This window comes from Porites lutea, chromosome 9 (genome assembly GCF_958299795.1).
Source record: "Porites lutea chromosome 9, jaPorLute2.1, whole genome shotgun sequence".
Taxonomy (NCBI): Eukaryota; Metazoa; Cnidaria; class Anthozoa; order Scleractinia; family Poritidae; genus Porites; species Porites lutea.
In genome coordinates, this window is record NC_133209.1 from 20,083,584 (window position 1) to 20,103,604 (window position 20,021).

The following is a 20,021-nucleotide window of genomic DNA, read 5'->3' on the forward strand; positions in this document are numbered from 1 at the left end:
TAGATATAAGCTATTTTAATGAAAGCGAAGCCTTGAATGAGTTCGTGAAAAAAGATTATTTAATTCGTGATTATCTATTTAAAGCAAAATGTATATTTAAGAAAATAGAGAAAAATTACTGGTAAAATTTCTGTACAGCCCCGTACACTTATTACGCTTAAATGTTTCGACTCTGATCTATAGATATGATATTAAATTAACTTTTTGTGTGAGTTCAAATTGCTCCGTGCACAATAAATGTAGGGGCTGTACGGAAAGCTTAATACCACGAAACGCAGTTAAATATTTACAAACAGTTATAATTGGTAATTAAACTACCGTATTAAATGTTTTTTTATTACATGGATGTTGAATCCAAAGATGTCTTGAATGCCGATACACTTGTAAATTATTAATCACTTTTCGCATTTTTCTGGTTCGATGGTTTCCATTACTCTTATCCAGATTTTTACTAAATTTCCCTGAAGCCAGAAATATACTGATTAGATAAATAGATTAACAGTATTAAGGCCATTTTGCCATCAAAACGTATTTATTTTTCATATGATATATTAAACTCAATCATGAACGGGGGCAAGCTCAAGCGATACAAAAGTAATAGACTGATGAGATCATCAGCATAGACCTGTATCAGTTGTTTGCTAGGTTTTTCTTTAGTCCGGATCCTCTTCCGACATGACTTTGAATCCTTAAAAATCTGCGACTTATATACCGAATTCGAAAAATAAAATATTTCCATTTTTTTCTCCGCTTCTCTTTAAGAATCGATAAGTAGCTCCCTGACACGCCACTACTACCACCTCAGTATTTTAATCTTTTTTGTTTTTTTCAATTTTCAGCCCTCAAGCAGACCAGACCAACTTCTTCATGCATGCAGGCAGACTTTTGAGACCGTTAAACCAGACCACTAAACCAGTTCATCAGACAGACCGGCCACCACACCACTGCAGACCTGACAGCAGACCCGACCTAAGATCAGACCATCAGACCCAATCACCAAATTATCAGTCCATCAGATCACGCCGCTTCCACTAAGCCAGACCACCAAAACCAACCAGACTGCTATCCTTGACTACTCAGCTTCAAATCAGCACGGCACACCCAATCTTCCAAAATTGTACAGGTCAGGTGCATTCTTTGTGGGTTGGGTCAAGGGGGGTATATAGAGCTCTGGATGAACCTTGCAAAGCATACTTTCCACACACGTTCGGCCTGAAGTTTCCGGACTTCTTATTCGATCGACTTAACTTAACTGTACTTAGATTAGTTAGCGGGGTTCCCCGGGTTGGTAAGGGCCTCCCCTTCCCTTTTTCTTAAGTTGGGTTCCTTTGCAGGTGTTCGATCAGCGACGAGAATTCGGCTTTTACTAGGAATCGGCTCGGCTTTTAGAATTCGTTTCGGCTTCAAGGAATCAGTTCGGCTCCGTCTTTTCACGCTTTTTTCAGTTGGGCTTCACCGCCTTTGTGGTCGTCGTCGTCAACTTCGTCTTGTCAGCAGTCTCCCGCTTAGTTGCGCCAAATTCAGTTTATGTATTACACTTCACTTGACAGTCTATGCGCCGATCAAGTGAAGATTTCATTCGTAAGGTTCAACCAGACCCTAATTATTCTAAGACTTAGCATACTAGAGACTACAGATCATTCAGCTTGAGTGAGAGTACCTCATTTGGTCACCTCTTACAGGCTTAATGATCTCTCTGGTTACAGGTAGATAGTTAGTTTAGCCTCGCAAATTCGGGTCTGATCCTACCAGTTTTTGATATTAAAGAGCAGAGATGTGAAGCGAAATTTTTGATGTAATATATCAAACATGAGACGCAGTGTTTCATCACCAGATGAAACACCGAGAAGAGAGTTGAAAATACGACGCGCAGCGGAGTATTTTTGACGAACTTCGAGGTGTTTCATCTGGTGATGAAACACTGTGTCGAATGTTTGATATTTCTTCTCAAACAAAATCATTTTTGAAGGAGAAATTAAGGATGCAAAAATGAGCAGTTTTTCATCTGATATCCAAACACTCATTAAACATTAATTTCCTTTGAATTTTCTTTATGAATTATTAATGAGTTTGCGAAGCACATTTGCAGACCTCGAACTTGTGAGGGTAGCTCAGTTAACAGGTTTAGTCGCACAGAGAAGGTAATCTGCGACAGGGCGTTTCTTCCCGCGAAGAGCCAACACCTTGCTGCAGGTTACCAGGGAAACATGGGACAATCCACACACCATAGACTAGATCGTTTACAAATCGTAAGCGTAGGAAGTCTTCGAGACCACTCTACGACGCAGATTCATCGTTGGAGGAGCACGAACAAGCTGATAGGCTTTTGGCAATGTTAATATCCCGCGAAGTAATTACGAGAATGCTAAGATAGAGCGAATATTTCGGGGGAACACATGTGGAGGCCCACCATACCTTGACATGCGTGTCCCTGAATAGCATTCTGGTGAAAACCTCGCTGGTTATAGATAGTCCTTCAGTAAGTAGCAGGAGAGGATACTCTGGCTGCGGCATCATTGACACTAAGACGATTTGCTTTGTTTTCCTGTCAATTTTGCCTCGCTGGAGGGTTTTCTTCTTAGGAAGTCCTGCTTTGCACTACGCAGGCACAGATCGTCTACAAATGGTAGGCGTACGTAGTCTTGACGTCGACCGTTCGTGGTTATTGGTTTCCTCGTCTTCTGGGAGTTGTCAGCAGTTCTACCTCCAACACTTTTTGAAGTACGTCGTTACTGGGACTGAATCCTATGCAGCACACTGTTTATTTATGTACATATTTTTTTCAACGTTGAAAAATGTGAATAAAAAGGATTTTATTGTTGTGTTGTATTGTATTGTATTGTGGTCCAGTGCTTCATCAAAAGAAGAGGCCGGCCGAAGAAAGAAGAACAAAGAACTTGGAGAGCCATACAAAGATAGTCAAGTTAAGTTATTTATTAAGTAGACGAGGTAGCTGCCTTTTGCAGAAATGAATAGAGGAGGAGAATCATGTAGGACCAAAGCAAGCAATGACGATGATGATGACGACTATGATGTTGATGATCGTTTACACTACCACGTCATTCTGCTTCTTTGTAAACAGAAGCCGATGACATCGTAGTGCAACTACGAGTTCATGATTAGGAAGGCAAGGTAAAGCCAGGGAAGACAGCATATAGCAATAACTTTTAACAGCTGTCTTAACTAACGTTGATATCCATAATAAGGCTCTATATTATTTCCTTTTTTCAAGCGCAGGGAACAAATTCAACAAATTTTGAAACGAATGAAACTATTTTTTCTTGAAATTCAGCAATTGAAAAATACAATTCTGAAATTGAAGTGGTGCGTGCAGAAGTTGAATTTTATCTTATTTCGGATCCCTTGTTCGGTAGTTGTTGTTGTTGTTGTTGTCGTATAGACCAGTGTTAGTTGAGACAGCTACTAATAGTAAAATAAAAAATTAATTGGCCGGCCGGACTTCATCTTTGGAGCAACTTCAAGCATCATGGACTATGTATATTTTTTACTATCTACGTCTTGGTCTATTGGATTGTGGGTCCCAGCATCCTTGGTCCTTTGTGGAGGAATATGATGAGAGAATACAGCAGCCCATATAAGGTAGGGCTGATTTATGTTGGTACAAAGTTTGCGAGACCCTGACTCGATTGGTCTAGGATAGCGTATACGGCAAAAATCCGCGGCAAAGTTGTTTTTGTAGAAAGGCTCGTAGCTAACGCAAACGTTGCACCACATCAATCAGCCCAAGTAATTATTCAACGTGCGTGGCACCAGGTATGTGGAATTTTTTTCTTTATTAGGCGATTAGATATTCGGTTCGGTCCATTCGGCTTTTTCCGGTCTTCTACTCAACTTGCAATCTGATTCCGGATTCGGCTTCGAAGAATGTGAAGACTTGGTATCGAAGATGTTTCGATAGCAAGCCGCTAAATATTCCTGCGTACCGTCTGGGGGACCCTGGTGTGTTTCATTCGAGGTGTCAAATTTTATGGACACATGTCACACTCCTCGGTCTCACTCGGACGCCAAATTCTTGTAGGGACGCACCCGCCATCTAAATAGATTACTAAATTTCTGTAAACGAAGAACTGGATTCAATAAAAACACTTAAACTAAGGTGTTGTTTGTGTGGTTTTTCTTTAAAACTTAATCAATGGAGTAGTTAACTATAACACTAATGATGATTTGATTTGCAGGTTTTTTATGAAATATTTGTTGTAATAACGCCAATTAAAATATCAATAAAAGAACACTTATTTTTGCGTGTGATGTCTTTTTTAGAATGCGCACATTGAATAAAAGCGAAAAAATTGTGGGAGCGCACCGATCAACCTAGATTACTTAACTTCTGTAAACGGCGATCTGAGTTCAATAAAAACACTTAAAATGAGGTGTTATCTGTGTGATTTTTCTTTTTAAAGCTAGCTAAAATCAACAGAGTAATTAACTGTAGTACTAACTAATAATGATTTGATTTACAGGGACAATACTTGTTGTAATAACGCCAATAAAAATGAAGCAAAAAACACTGAGTTGTGAGTGTGATCTCTTTTAAAAAAACGAATGCACCGATGTACAGTCCAATGAGTGTCACATTAGTGTGCTCTTCAAGCTATAAAAACACAAATAACTCATTTTTTATTTCAGGTACTTACGTTCATCTTTTTTTGGACTCAACCGCCACTTTTTTTTGGCGTGAATGGAAACACATTTTTTTGGGAGCGCCCTCTCAACGTCGCTCAAGGTTTTTTCCACCTTTTCTACTACTTTTTGGATGCGTTCTTGAAGAAACGCATGGCAACATCTTTTTGAAAGTCCGGGAAGAGTATAAGTACTATAGGAATGGCAGATACTTTATTATTAAGCTTACTATAATTGAGTTGTACGGAATTTAAAGTTAATGAAAAATAAAATGTAACAAAACAACTGGTACGTCGTCAGCTTGATTTTACTTTTAAACAGCACGAAATTATCTATTGGTAAATAAGTTATCTAGACGTTGTTGTAACGGAGCTGCTTTTCAGGAATGAACAATAAAGGTTGACCAACAACATGTAGCCTCACCAGTGTATTTTCATATTTAACCAAAAATAACTAACTGAAAAGGTTTTATTTCAGGAAATTCGGGCGTCATCTTTCTTTTTAACTTTTTTCCGCTATAACATCGCCTTGAAGACATCTTATTGGGCGCGCCCTTTACATTGAAGACTGGACACGCAGCCAAACTGGATGTTTGACGTCTGCTCTCATATACTGAAGAACATTTTTGGAAGTTCATCTGCCTGCGTTCCTGAAGAAACGCTTGACGATCCCGTTTCTGACTGAAAGAAGATTGAAGTGCTGAAGATTTAGGCAGATATTTGTTAGTCTTTGAAGATGCCTTAACTGTTGAGCTATTTTTTGTGTTTCAGTTTCCACGCGTGAAGTTGGTGTTTACCAGCGCAGAAGAGGTAAGTAAGAATCACTTAAACGGACCGTAAGTACACTAAATTAGTTACTCGAAGGAACTGCGTTGATACATGTGCTTATGCTCCATCAGATGATTCTGGAACGTGTCCAACTAAGCTGCAGTGGGATTCAAACCCACGATCCAAGGATAAGCTGCTAATACTATGAAATTATGCAATTTTTAAGTTGTGGGAACCGAAACGATAAACTGACTCTGCTTGAATGCTTGCAAGTAAACGTATGTCGGGTGTCAGCAATTTGTCCAAGATCTTTAGAGACTGCAATTGGTTTCCAATTGCCATTATTGCCACTACAAAGCCATTGCCTTGTAATATTGAATTCTGTGTGTTTAGAAGCATTTCATTTAGGTCGGAGATTTACAGATGAATGAATCATCTTGTTAATAGCAAGTAAACATTTATGGAGGATCAGCAGTTTGTCCAGGGCCTTTGAAGTTTCCAGTTGTTGCAATTGTATTGTTATAATCAATTCCATGTGTTTAGAGGTATTTCATTTAGGTCGGAGAATTACAGACTGTATTTCGCTGAGCGGTTCCGTAGTCTTAACCAGTCGTATCAACAGCAGTGCCGATCAACCGAGGTAGGTATTATAGCGGGAAAGTCTTGGTCTTCCTTTAATGGGAGATGCATTCAAGCCCAAACAAAGGAAAGAACTAAGCACGAAGGAAAGCCTCCTGATAATGGCATGTTCAACATAACCCCGAGCTTTTGTAAAAAGAAAAAATAGGCTACGTTTACCAAGTCAAACCAGCGAAAGTGTCTCGAAAACTCAATTGTGCTATTATTGCAGCCAAAATTCGTAGCTTATAATGGTAAACCCTCTGTTCCAGTGGGACTCCAACCAGCGATCCAATTGCTTCAGTAGTAAGCAAATCTATATACTTGGAGAGACGCTGTGTAGTTAAATGTTTATTTTGAACTGGTATGTTAAAACGTTTGCTATGAAAATCCGTTTTGAGAAGTTTTCCATTTAGGTCTGTGCAATTCTAAGAGTTGTCACCAATCCACAGTCGTTAAGTACTGACCGGCCCTTTCCAGTGACAAAGCGATTTAATTGAACGTTTGACGCTAGCTACGTAAGAGATCCGAGGTAAGTACCAGAAAGGTAGAATGAAATATTCACCTACCGAGTATTGTATTCTAGTTTTAATTTCAAGCCATGACTCCAGTGATCATTCCCCTGAGCTGTGCAAAGATGAATGTCCTATTTTAAGGGAATACAAATCCTCGAGGACAATTCTAGAACAACGCTGCGAGGTGACTGACTACTTCTTAGACCAAAAATTTCAAGAAGAAACTTTCTAAGGATTACATGAGATACAGCAAACATTTATTTGTAATCCCCATTTTGCTTTATCCATGTTCTTGAGAACTCTTACTTTCAGGTCCAAAAATCCTAGATGTTAGCGAGCAGAAATGCAACGTAGAGTCTTTATGCAGTTATATGACCGAACACGCCTTGCAGATCAAGGGTAAGTACAAAATAAAATTAACACACGCTCAACTCAACCTTGCCAAATAAAATACCACAAGAACTCACTGACCTTGGATCAAGTTTTGTGAACCCAGAGAGATCTACTAAAAGTTGCGTACATCCAAGTTAAAATATAAAGGAAGGGGGAAAAGGCATCGGAAATGGTTAACGGAATAGTTAGTTTCAGTGTGATACAAACGCGGTTTCCTGAGTTAAAGGCGCCTATTCACTATATGCAGACCTGACGTTAGAACAGATCGTATCCTTCAATTAAATTCTAATCCATGAAAGTTCTTTGATTTGTTACCAATCATCTCTACCAGGTGTTAATGAGATTCGAACCCAGGTCTACTGACATGTATTGTAGATGAGAAGATCAATTGCCCATTTGATATTCTAAATCTCTTGCTATTGAGATGTATTCTACTTAGATGTGGAAATTGCAGATGGTAGCGCCTTTTCAGGGCTGCAGTCATGAAGTCCTAGCAAGTGACTTGATAGCGATACGAAGAGAGCTGCTTAACACGACTGCCGGTAAGTAGAAGAAAAGAGAATTCTCTCATCTTCTTCCCAGAAATTGGACAAGACTAAACTGAAAAAAAATAAGGCACCACGAGAAAACCATGAAGAAATCCTGAGGTGCAATTTTGCGATGAAATTAAAAAGGAGTGAGCACAAAATCAGTGCGTAGTGGCTCCGTAAGGAATTCCTTGAATAATTTAAGATATGCTAAACCTACAAAAATCTTGGAGAAAAATGTCGCAGCTCCACCTTTTTTAAAAATATGTCAAAACTTTCATGTTTTTATGAAGTCTTGATTCCTTGTTCTTGAAAGATACAGGAGCCGTCCGAGGAGGGTTTGTCTTGAAGACAGACGTGACGCCTGTTACAATGATTGTGGCCATTATGACAACGTCAAAGAAGAAGAGAATGGTAATGAGATGTCACATGGGATGGAGATGGTGATGGTGAATCGGTCTATGTCCTTTTTCAAAAGGTGAAACGCATTGAAGCTTTTGCAATAATAGCAACATTGTTCTAAATCCAACTATCTAACTCCAACTGTGGTAGCAGAACAGCAAAGTCAAACGGGATTTGAGTTTAGTCTAGGCGTTATTTCTCAGAAGATTTAATTGCCAGTGGGGATTAAAATGAAAATGGTGTCTTGCGGATGAAGTAAATGGTAGACCAATTTGAGGCAAAACAGAGAAAAAAGGCAAGAAAGTAAATTAGTGTACAAATATTTAAGAAAAAAATAACTTTAAAATAGGAATAAAGAAATAATAATAAATGATAAAATATCAACAATAAAACAAAACATAAAGGAATATAAACAATATAATAATAATAATAATAATAATAATAATAATAATGATAATAATGATAATGATAATAGGAAAGGAATTCAAAGCAACAAAAAACACCTTAGTTATTTTTTGAAAACGTTACTGCGTTAGAACTTTAAGCAGCGACGTTTCAAAAATACCAATAGAGGTATTGTTTTTAGTTGCAACTTTTAACGCTCTTCCTTTTTCTATTAATATCATTGCAATTATTATTATCATTTTGTTACATTCTTTAAAATAATTTTTTTTTTTGCTTTTTTAGCCTTTATTCTTTTGTGCGTTTTTCATTATTTTCAAGTTTTGTCCCTATTATACTCCTGAAGAAAAATGGCTTGCCGTCCGAAATATCAGGAAACCTCAAGTCACTTTTGTCTTTGCTGTTTTGTCATCATAATCCGTTTAACAAAACAACCCAATGAAGGAGTTAGGGAAAACCAAAGCTTTGATAATAAGATCAGTTAAACTCTTTTTTTTTCCTTTACTTTTCTTGAGAGTTCTTGGGGCCCTAAACGTCAACAAGCTAAGCAGCCTGACGATACACCGTGATGCCAGTGTTTGGAGGACTGGACGACTGACGCCTGTTACATTGATGATGATGACGACGATGAGGATGATGATGATGATGATGATGAGACGCTGCATGATGATGATGATGATGACGCTGACGACCACGCTGACGATGATGACGACAATGAAGATGACAATGAAGATGTTCTTAATACGTTGTTCAATAAGTGGCCATGGCGTCTTCTCCTGGTGAGTACCATTACACTTGTCCTATGTCCTTCTTTAACAGGAACATTCGCAATGACCCACAACCTTCAAAGGAGGAAGTAATGGAAAGCGGAGCTTCGATAATGTATTCAGTTAAACTCGTGATTTAGACTTCACTTTTCTCTAAATTAGCCCGTCTAGATCCGTGCTTTGCTTAAAGCTGGAAACTGAATTAACCGCATCTTAAAATGGGTTTCAAAAGTCTATTGGACCGGATTTTGCTTAATTTCATCATTGCAGGCAAAAACAAAGTATTAGTGGAAATAGGCACTGATTGCATAGTTCCTTATAATACTGCAATTACGAAGTACCCGACGACAATAGCTAGCAAAAAAAACTTTGGGGAGGTCATAGTTTACAAAGAAAAACACTTTGCTATCTTTCCCAAACTGTTTTCCCCTCAACAGCTTCCAGGAAAAGAATGCTTTGGACGAAGATTGTGTGGTCAACACCCCAAGGAAAAACCTTATTTCAGAGTGGCTCATGTTTAAAGAGAATAGTTCAGTTCGCGCCTATTTTCACTAGGAAGAGACATTCCACTTCAGTAGCGGTCAACCGGAAAAGAATTCCTTTTCAATATAAAGTTTGTATTGCTCAGTTTCTTTACACTTGTAGAGACGATTGTAAAAAGTCCACTTCTGGTTGACGTGCCTCACTCAAAAACGCCTTTGCTTAGCACTGTTATCACGTTTTCAGCCCTTATGCCATGATTATTATTTGCTTCTATGACGACTGTAAGATTGGAGCTATACACTTAAAACGTAGCATTCTTTCTCGACTCAGGGATGAGGGAATTTATAGATGTTAGCCAGCAATTAATTTTACAGCCAATACTAAACTTTTTCAAAGCATTCATGAATTATGGTTACTTAGCTCTAACTATTAAGAGTGTATATGTAAGTGGGAATAGCGTCACCATTCCAATGAAACTTTTAAGCAGTATTTTCTGACAGTGCACCTAACTATTTAGGATAAAAGGAAATGGAAGACCATAACAAAGATTTTCATGAATTTTTCGCTGAGGAAATTCTTAAAGAGAACTAAGAGATCATAAAAAACGTTGGATACTGATGTCTGTTTTCATTATAGTTTCATGTTCGATTAGTGACAAATATATAGCACATTTTGGAGCCATGATGCAAAGGGGAAAAGCTATTTTATAAATAGCAATCTTATTTCCTTCTTTTTGTTTCACTGTAAAGTAAAATTTCACAGTTGGGCTACGTGCAGCTCACCGGACGTTAGAATATAACTTGGAACTTCTGAATTCTTCTTAATTAACCCTACTGATGCTGATTTCATTAAACATGTAACATAACCAGCAATAACCTTCTAACGCATGAAGATTTTCAGAGGTTCTGAGTAATTTTTTTCCTAATCTGAAATCTTACGAAAATTGAGTATTTTTGAAATACGAGTTTTTTTCCCACTTGCTTGCCGACCTGGAAGGTGAAAGCTAGGAAAGAAGAGCTCATTTGATCCCCACTCAGCCCTTTCACTTAGTCACAACATGTATCTGTAGTAAAAGGTACGGTATCATAGCCTTTGCAAATTGGTTCTGTTATCAATAAACAGTATATATAATATATTGCAATGCCAAAACATGGATTTGTTTGACTTTTATCCTAGTTTAAATACGTCCTTTTGAAGTTGCTTAAGTTTAATTTTTTTCTCATTTTTTGATGTACAGTAGAAGGCCTTGAAAACCCAACGGCAGCACCATAGCAATGGTCGGGGTTACACGGTCCCCATATTTTTTCCAGAGCTGGTTTTTCGGGGTTTACGTTTCCGGCTATGGTGCACTCACATTTGTTCTTTTTGTATTGTCATTAATAAAGTATACTTTGGCTTTTGAAAGAGCGTGTGCTTATTTCTTCGCTTGCATGACGGTGAAGTGGCCGGCAAAATATTGAATTCTAACTAAAGGAACTCGATGCGGCAGAGCAGGTATAACACTAGTAGATAGAAACTGCGCGGCACGTATAAAACTCGCCTTGCTCTTTCTACAAACAAGCATACTAAAGTTTAGAGGGCTATTTGATTGACCATATTCCTGAAAAGGATCCCTGAATAAACTCTAAAAATAATTCATTTTGGCTTTCACAGCATGGTGTAGTCAGCGTTGAACTTGGAAAATAGTGTTCGATTTAGAACTAAATTAAAGTGCATGTAGGTATCACTGGACAAAAGAAATGAATTCGCACAAACTTGCTCCTTGGAAATATGTCGCAAAAATGTAAAACCTGGGGAGTAAATTAGGGGCAAAGATGGTAAATGCCACAAAACATTTGCATACCAAAAAACAGGGGTGTAAATAACTAGGCAAATATTTACCATCTTTGCCCCATATTTATGGCTCAGTCAATTCCAAGCGTGCCTATCCCCAACCGGGCAGTTGTCGGGCATTTGTCTGGTAAGTCCCAGCGGTAGGGATTTTGTCAGACAACCTCTGCCCGGGGGTGGGGCATTTGTCAATTCTTCTAGATCATAGAAGCGGTTAAGGTCGTTCCTTTTCCACTATTTCACTTAAAAATATTCCTGCTTAGCTGTAGATATTTTTATGTGGTTTTCGCTCCATCACTTCAAGAACCTCACAGTATTTTTTGCGTCTTCGAAACATGTGGAGAAATTCGGGATAAGAGTGGGCGGTCCTATTTTCCTGTCAATCAATGATTTCTCATCTGCGATTTCCTATAAGTTTACTGTTGCCAAAGAGTCGTGAAAGTTTTGCTCGGCCGCATCGGCTCCTGTTATGTCACGTACTATGGCGGCGAAGAAAGTAAGATCTATTCACTGTAAGAATTTTTACAAAGAGCTGGATAATTTTTCAACGGCTTTTATGAATAAAATCAAGCGAAGAAAGATATATCTTTTCTCCGGTAATATTTTGAGGTGGAAAGGCTCATCGTCGAAAGAGAATCGAAGGAAGAAGTAAGTCGTGCTGCTTGTCACTCGTTTATTTTGCATTCTTTCTTGGTGGATATATATTTTCACCTCTAGAAAAGCAAGGTTTTTTATCTTTTTGAAAGGAAGAAGAGTAAATCTGCGTGAAAACGTAACCAGTGTACAGGGAGTTTCGGATTGCCCCGGTGGATCGCCAAAATAAAATAGTACAACTGCGTGAAATGGTGACCTGGGAAAAAGGATTCTGTTTCGGATCGCCCCGGTGGATCGCCAAAATAAAACCTGTACAAAACTTGGTAGGCTGCACGAGACGGCCTGTTCTGCGATATAATTAACGGGATCTTCCTATTGATCAGGAGATCAATAGATGATGGAGATAGGAGATGGTATTTTTAGGCGCGATCCGTCGATCCGACTTGATTTTTGTTCAAATCCGAATCCGTGTTACTTTAAAAATTTTTCGTGGTATATAGAAAGTAGCGTTTTAGCATGAAAAAATGAATTACTTAATATAGTTGTTCTGTAATTGCAACAGATGCGGGACTTCATGTTTAAGAAGTTTTCGTTACAGCTTCAAAACATTAAGCATTAGGGACAGAGCATATAATGTTTCTTAGTCTGCAAGCTTGCAAAATGAAAGTATCTGGTATTGCGTAAAAGATTTTTCAATGAATTTACTTAATGACATCACTTTGGACATGCTTCTAGTCGAGCCGCAAAATTCGGAAGAGGCAGAACTCAACTTCATGGTGATTTGCTTACCAGTAAGTATTTTCCATGTCATCTTGGAAAACATGTTCCCACTTTTGGCAACAGACGGGTAAAAGGGTTAGCCACGGCAAACTGCATTTGTACAGAGTTTCATTTACTCGTAGTTTGTTTTGTACTCAATGATTGTCAATCCTAGCATTAAATATAAGGAGCAAAATCCAGTTTTTCATTTCACCGATCAAGTCAATCCTAACATTAAATGTGAGGGCCCAAAACTCCAGTATAACAGTCCAGCGGATGTGATTACGAAAAATAACTCTCATCTTACGAAGTGAATGTGGTTCCTGCATGGTGACACATGGTTCAGGTATGCAAAAGGTTGCCTGACGACATTTCCGTCACGCTGTCTATACTAGAATACATGTATATGCGTCGGGTCACGAGAAAGTCTCTTCCGGAAACCTCGGAAGTGGAACGTTAGCCGATAAAACACCAGCACATTGTGTCCATTATTTCCCCACACGGCCTGGTTTTCACTAGCGCATAAGCTGTAAGCACAAGCACATGTGTAATCAAGCGAAAACTGGGTCGACATGTACAAGAAAAACGGACAAGTTCGTTCTTCTTGTGTTTGCGCTTATGCTTGTGTTTTAGCTTTGACTAGGGAAAACGGGGTCGACATAAGCACAAGCATAAGCACAAGGCCGTGGACCAATCATAGGCCACTTTGACCCAGACCTCATGCAAACATATCAAAAGCAATATGGCGGACGATGCATCCGCCATCTTGTTTATCATCGGGTTGAGGAGGGCTGTTATCGAGAATTGAGTCAAATATGCCATTCTGAGCATGCGTATGGCCTTATTCTTATGCTTGTGCGCTAGTGAACGCCAAGCTTAAGGGCCTGGTTATATGGAGGTGGGGGTCCCCAGATAGGTGAGGTAACATGTGGCGGATCAACCTACCTAACATGTACACGTGATCAAATTAAGGTGAGAGATTACATGGACAGGTGGGTTACCTTACCTACCTGAGGTCCCCCAACCACCTCCCTGTAAACAGGCCCTAAGAAACTGCTTCCTTCCATCATGATCAGTTCGCACATAGAGGAAGAAAAATCAATGTTTCCTTTGAAGAATTCAAAAGAAACGACAATTTATTTGTGCGTGAATAGCTGAGGCAGAAAAAAAAAACTCTGCGAGGTATGAGCAGGGTATATAAACTTTATGTATTGTACGATCAGTATGACAATAATACGCTGACAAAACGGTTCTATCGTGATAAGAAATTAAAATGAAACCTTTTTAAGCTCGCGGTTGTTTTTGTTATCATCCACTACGACAATAAGAAAGGTATTATTACTTAAGTGTCTGGTTTATAGTACGTTCGTTGCAGCCTTCAACGAACAGGCCCCAGTCTGGCTCAAGGTGTTCCAAAAATCGACCTAGAAAAATCCTCGTGTTTGGGAAAGCAGAAAAAACATTCCTTCTTTAAATTACACAGGTCCTGACCTTAAACACTTCTTTATCAAAAATGTCATAGATTTGCGCAAATATGAAGTAAAAATATAAAATCCGAGGAGTAATTGCCCAGTCTATTCCAAGCGTGCTCATCCGCCCCGGGCATGTGTCATTTCGTTTTCGAAAAGCTGCAAATGCCCCACGGTGGAGCCGGGCGGTTCATACAAAAAACCTTACGCTGAGGCGTTAAAAAGTGTGCAAATGCCCCACCCCGGGACAACACCGAAATTATTTCCAGTAAATTAGCTGCAAATATCATATTTAAGGGAAAGTGGTGATAATTTGATCAAAACGCGTGAAGCACCCTACGTAAATCACTCCTTGCAACCGCGACAACAAGGACAACAGTGACAACAGTAACAACAGTGAAAACACTGACAATAGTGACAACAGCGACAACAGTGACATTAGTGACAACAGTAAGAACAGCGACAATAGTGACAACAGTGACAACAGTGACAACAGTGAGAATAGCGACAACAGTGACAACAATAACAACAGCGACAACACGGACAACATCGAGAACAGCGACAACAGTCGCAACAGCAACAACAGCGACAACACCGAGAACAGCGACAACAGTAAAAAGAGCGACAACAGCGAAAACAGCGACAACAGTGACAACAGCGATAACAGCGACAACAGTAACAACAGTGACAACAACGACAACATCGACAACAGTGACAACAGCAACAACAGTGACAACAGTGACAACTTTGACAACAGTGACAAAAGTAACAACAGTAACAAAAGCGACAACACCGACAACAGTGAAAACAGTGACAACAGCGACATCAGTGACAACAGCGACAACAGCGACAACAGTGACAAAAGTGATAACAGCCACAACAGCGACAACAGTGACAACAGCGACAACACTGACGACAGTGACAACAGTGATAACGTCGAAAACACCAACAATAGCAACAATAGTGACAACAAAGACAACACCTACAACAGTGACAACAGTGAGAACAGCGAAAACAGTGACAACAGTGACAACAGCGACAAAAGTGAAAACAGTGACAACAGTAACAAGAGTGACAACAATAAGAACAGTGACAACAGCGACAACAGTGATAACAGTGACAACAGTGACAACAGCAACAACAGTGACAACAATAATTGTAAATGCTAGGTGTCCTGTGCACTAGGCCCAGTCTGCGCCGAGGTGTTGTCATTCGACACTAGGTCAAACCTCGGCATACATGTGCTTTTATCGCTTGTTATTTTCGCCTTTATTCTCGGATAAGGATTGTTTAACTAGACTCACATCGAAGGAATAGAACATTAGGGAAGCATTACGGATATTTCAACAGTTTTCAAGGTTACGGATAGAGACACTTGCTTGTTTGTAAGGATTTCTTGTACGGTATTGTATTCGAACGGTGTGCTGAGCGTAGTTGATCGGATCGAATAAAACGTGGAATTGACATCGAATTGACGGCTGTTACAATAATAACAGCCATAACACGGACAACATCGAGACCAGCGACAACAGTCGCAACAGCGACAAAAGCGACAACAGTAAAAAGAGCGACAACAGTGAAAACAGCGACAACAGTAACAACAGTGACAACAGCGACAACATCGACATCAGTGACAAAAATGACAACCTTGACAACAGCGACAAAAGTAACAACAGTAACGACAGCGACAACACCGACATCAGTAAAAACAGCGACATCAGTGACAACGGTGAGAACAGCGACAACAGCGATAACAGTGACAACAGCGATAACAGCGACAACAGTAACAACAGCGACAACAGTCACAACAGTGATAAAAGCCACAACGTCAAAAACACCAACAACAGCAACAATAGTGACAACAAAGACAACAGCGACAACAGCAACAAAACCGACGTCCGCAACAACAGTGATAAGAGTGAAAACAGCGACAGCAGTGACAACAGTGACAACATTGAAAGGAGCGAAAACAGTGACAAAAGTGACAACTGTGATAACAGCGACAACAGCGACAACAGTGAACACAGTGACAAGAGTGACAACAGTAACAACAGCGAAAACAGCGACAACACTGACAATAATGAGAACAGCGACAACACTGACAACAGCAACAACAGTGCAACAGTGACAACAGCGACAACACCTACAACACCGACAGCAGAACAACATCAACAACAGCGACATCAGTGACAATAGTGACAACAGTGAAAACTGTGTCAACAGTGATAACAGTGACAACAGTTAGAACAGGGAGAACAGTGTATTTACTGTTGTCGCTCTTCTCACTGTTGTCACTGTTGTCATTGTTGTCGCTGTTGTCACTGTTATCGCTTTTGTCGCTGTTGTCTCTGTTGTCACTGTTGTCCCTGTTGTCACTGTTGTCACAGTTGTCACCGTTGTCAACATTCTCACTGTTGTCTCGTTGTCACTGTTGTCACGGTTGTCACTGTTGTCACTGTTATCACTGTTGTCACCGTTGTCACCGCTGTTACCATTGTCACTGTTGTCACTGTTGTCATAGGTCTCACTGTTGTCACTGTTGTCACTGTTGTCATCGTTGTCACCATTACCACTGTTGTCACCGATGTCACTGTTGTCACTGTTGTCGCTGTTGTCACTGTTATCGCTTTTGTTGCTGTTGTCTCTGTTGTCACTGTTGTCCCTGTTCTCACTGTTGTCACCGTTGTCACAGTTGTCACTGTTGTCACCGTTGTCATTATTGTCACTGTTGTCATCGTTGTCAGCGTTCTCACTGTTGTCACAGTTCTCAGTGTTGTCACCGTTATCACTGTTGTCACAGTTGTCATCAATGTCACAGTTGTCATTGTTATCACCGTTGTTACTGTTGTCACTGTTGTCACTGTTGACACAGTTCTCAGCGTTGTCACTGTTGTCATCATTGTCACCGTTGTCACTTCTGTCACTGTTGTCACTGTTGTCACTGCTGTCACCGTTGTCACTGTTGTCATTGTGGTCACTGTTGTCACTGTTATCACCGTTGTTACTGTTGTCACTGTTGTCACGGTTGTCACCGTTGTCACAGTTGTCACTGTTGTCACCGTTGTCACCGTTGTCACCGTTGTCACTCTTATCACTCTTCTCACTGAACTCACTGTTGTCACTGATGGCTCCGTTGTCACTGTTGTCATTGTTGTCACCGTCGTCACTGTTGTCACTGTTGTCACTTTTGTCACTGCTGTTACTATTGTCATTGTTGTCATTGTTCTCACCGTTGTCACTGTTGTCACCGTTTTCACTGTTGTCACTGTTGTCACTGTTGTCAGTGTTGTCACCGTTGTCACTGTTGTCACTGTTGTCACTGCTATCACGCTATCACCATTGTCACCGTTGTCACTGTTCTCACCCTTGTCGCTGTTGTCATTGTTGTCACCATTGTCACTGTTGTAACCGTTGTCACTCTTGTCACTTTTGTCACTGTTGTCACTGTTGTCACCACTATCACCATTGTCACCGTTGGTACTGTTGTCACTGTTGTCTTCATTGTCACCGTTGTCACTGTTTTCATCATTGTCACTGTTGTCATTGTTGTCACCCTTGTCACTGTTCTTACTGTTGTCACCGATGTGCTTGTTGTCACCGTTGTGACTGGTGTCACCGTTGTCACTGTTGACATAGTTGTCAACGTTGTCACCGTTCTCAATGTTGTCACTGTTGTCACTGTTGTCACCGTTGTCACAGTTGTCACTCTTGTCACTGTTGTCACTGTTGTCAATTTTGTCACTGCAGTTACTATTGTCATTGTTGTCATTGTTCTCACCGTTGTCACTGTTGTCACCGTTTTCACTGTTGTCACTGTTGTCACTGTTGTCACGCTATCACCATTGTCACCGTTGTCACTGTTGTCTTCATTGTCACCGTTGTCACTGTTCTCACCCTTGTCGCTGTTGTCATTGTTGTCACCATTGTCACTGTTGTAACCGTTCTCACTCTTGTCACTTTTGTCACTGTTGTCACTGTTGTCACCACTGTTACCATTGTCACCGTTGGTACTGTTGTCACTGTTGTCTTCATTGTCACCGTTGTCACTGTTTTCATCATTGTCACTGTTGTCATTGTTGTCACCCTTGTCACTGTTCTTACTGTTGTCACCGATGTGCTTGTTGTCACCGTTGTGACTGTTGTCACCGTTGTCACTGTTGACATAGTTGTCACCGTTGTCACCGTTCTCAATGTTGTCACTGTTGTCACTGTTGTCACCGTTGTTACAGTTGTCACTCTTGTCACTGTTGTCACTGTTGACACAGTTGTTACCATTGTTACCGTTGTCATCGTTGTCACTGTTGTCACTGTTGTAGCAATTGTCACTGCTGTCACTGTTGTCACTGTTATAACCGTTGCCACTCTTGTCACTGCTGTCTCTATTGTTGTTATTATCACCATTGACACTGTCGACACTGTTGTCACTGTTGTTACCATTTTCACCGTTGTCACTGTTGTCACCTTTGTTACCGTTGGCACTTTTGTCACCATTGTCACTGTTGTCACTCTTGTCATCGCTGTCACTGTTGTTACTGTTGTAACCGTTGTCATTGTTGTACCTGTTGATACAGTTGTCACCTTTGTCACTATTGTCACCATTGTCACTGTTGTCACTGTTGTCATTGTTGTCACCGTTTTAACCTTTTTTACAGTTGTCACTGTTGTCACTGTTGACACAGTTTTCAGCGTTGTCACTGTTGTCACCGTTTTCACTGTTTTCTCTGTTGTCACCGTTGTCACCATTGTCCCTGTTGTCACCGTTGTCAGAGTTGTCACTGTTGTTACTGTTGTCACCATTGGCACCATTGTCACTGTTGTCACTGTTGTCACTGATGTGCTTGTTGTCACCGTTTTGGCTGTTGTCACCGTTGTCACTGTTGACACAGTTGTCACCGTTCTCACCGTTGTCATCGTTCTCACTTTTGTCACTGTTGCAGCTGTTGTTACTTGTGTCACTGTTGTCACCGTTCTCTCTGTTGTCACCGTTGTCACCGTTGTCACTTTTGTCACTGTTTTCACCGTTGTCACTGTTGTCACCGTTTTCACTATTGTCACTGTTGTCAACGTTGTCACTGTTGTCACCATTGTCACTGTTGTCACTGTTGTAACTGTTGTCTTCATTTTCACTGTGTTACTGTTCTCACTCTTGTCGCTGTTGTCATTGTTGTCACAATTGTCACTGTTTTAACATTTGTCACTCTTGTCACTTTTGTCACTGTTGTCACCACTATCACCATTGTCACCGTTGGTACTGTTGTCCCTGTTGTCTTCATTGTCACCGTTGTCACTGTTCTTATCATTGTCACTGTTGTCATTGTTGTCACCTTTGTCACTGTTCTTACGGTTTTCACTGATGTGCTCGTTGTCACCGTTGTGACTGTGGAACCCGTTGTCACTGTTGAGACAGTTGTCACCGTTGTCACCGTTGTCATCGTTCTCACTGTTGTTACGGTTCTAGCTGTTGTTACTTGTGTCACTCTTGTCACCATTTTCACTGTTGTCACTGTTGTCACCGTTGACACCGTTGTCACAGTTCTCACTCTAGTCACCGTTGTCACTGTTGTCACTTTTGTCATTCTTGTCACTTTTGTCACTGTTGTCACCGTTGCCACTGTTCTCACTGTTGTCACTGTTGTCACCGTTGTCACCGTTGTCACTGATGTCACCATTGTCACTGTTGTTACTGTTGTCACTGTTAATACCATTTTCACCGTTGTCACTGTGGTCACTGTTGTCACCATTGTCACTTTTCTCACTGTTTTTACTGTTGTCACTGTTGTCACTGTTTTCACTGCTATCACCGCTGTTACTGTTGTCACTGTTGTCACTGTTGACACAGTTGTCACCGTTGTCA